The sequence below is a fragment of the Myotis yumanensis genome, unplaced genomic scaffold (genome assembly GCF_028538775.1).
Source record: "Myotis yumanensis isolate MYYU_CA2020_CCGP unplaced genomic scaffold, mMyoYum1.0.hap1 SCAF_18, whole genome shotgun sequence".
NCBI classification, from domain to species: domain Eukaryota; kingdom Metazoa; phylum Chordata; class Mammalia; order Chiroptera; family Vespertilionidae; genus Myotis; species Myotis yumanensis.
Window position 1 is genome coordinate 22,530,259 of NW_027223769.1, and position 1,445 is coordinate 22,531,703.

General features: G+C 56.0%; 1 non-coding gene across 1 annotated transcript; it reads right to left on the minus strand.

Annotated features, from left to right (window-relative positions):
- Positions 1 to 882: 882 nt before the first annotated feature.
- LOC138997518 (small Cajal body-specific RNA 24) lies at positions 883 to 1,011 on the minus strand. Its single transcript, XR_011468975.1, has one exon. It is a non-coding gene; the product is annotated as a small Cajal body-specific RNA 24 (non-coding RNA).
- Between the last annotated feature and the right edge of the window lie 434 nt (positions 1,012 to 1,445).

A 1,445-nucleotide genomic window follows, 5' to 3' on the forward strand; every position in this document is an offset into this window, starting at 1 on the left:
ATCTGCCCTGCTCTATGCCTGATAGGGGGGAGCTCCCCAATCCCCTGATTGCCCTGCGCCTCTGTGTTTGACAGGGTGCAGCGCACCAACCCCCTGATCAGCCCTGCTCTGTGGGTGATAGAGGGTGGCGCCCCAACCCCTCTCCACGGGCCTTGCTCTGTGTGTGACAGGGTAGAGCCATAACCTCCCCATTGGACCTGCCCTGAGTGTGACAGGGTGCAGCGCCCCAACCCCCTGATCCGCCCTGCTCTGTGTGTGACAGGGGGCGGTGCCCCAACTCCCCTATCGGCCCTACTCTGTGAGTGACGGGGGGGAGCTCCTCAACCCCCTGATCGGCCCTGCTCTGTGCGTGACAGGGTATGGAGCCCCAACACCCCTGATGGGCCCTGCTCTGTGCATGACAGGGGGCAGCACCCCAACCCCCTGATCGGCCCTGCTCTGTGCATGACAGGGGGTGGCACCGCAACCTCCCCATCGACCCTGCCTTGAGTGTGACAGGGGGCGGTGCCCCAACCCCCCAATCGGCCCTACCCTGAGCGTGACTGAGGGTGGCATGGCAACCTCCCGATCCGCCCTGCTCTGTGCATGACGGGGTGGCGCCCCAACTCCCCAATCGGCCCTGCTCTGAGCCTGACCAGGGGCTGCGCCTAGGTATTGGGCCTGCCCTCTGCCACCCGGAAGCAGGTCTAAGCCAGCAGGTCGTTATCTCCCGAGGGGTCCCAGACTGCGAGAGGGCACAGGCCGGGCTGGGGGACCCCTTCCCCCCCGAGTGCACAAATTTTTGTGCACTGGGCCTCTAGTAGTTATTATAAATAATGCTGTGATGACCAACCTTGTCCTTAGATCTTGATCTGTATCCCTGATTATTCCTTTAAAATATATATATGTCAGTAGTGGAACAATCCACCCTTTTTACTTGCAAAGTGTGAACAGAAAGCTACTATATTTCTCTAGGACATTTACAAAGAGTTTTCTTCACCTTAAGAAGAAACTGAGTAAAGTAAATGTCCACTAAAAATATATTTTTAAGATTTCAGAAAGGAAGGAAGAAGGAGAGAGAGAGAAACATCGATGAGAAAGAATCATCAATTGGCTGCCTCCTGCACTCCCTACACTGGGGATCAAGCCCACAACCCAGGCATGTGCCCTAACTGGGAATTGAGCCCTGACCTCCTGCTTCATAGGTCGAGGCTCAACCACTGAGCCACGCTGGCCAGGCATCCCTGATTATTTCTAGAGTACTTCTACAAGGGGAGTTGTGTCAGGGAAAGTGCATATTTTCAAGGCCTTGAAATACAGTGCCCAGTTACCTCCTAGAAAGATCTTCCCCCTCTCCAGCAGGGCAGTTGTGCCCTCTCCCCGTGAAAACCCTCAGAGAAGACAAGATTCAGCAAGGAAGCTCTGTCTGCCTGTCTGTGAGCACAGAGCCCAGTGCTTTGGGCAAG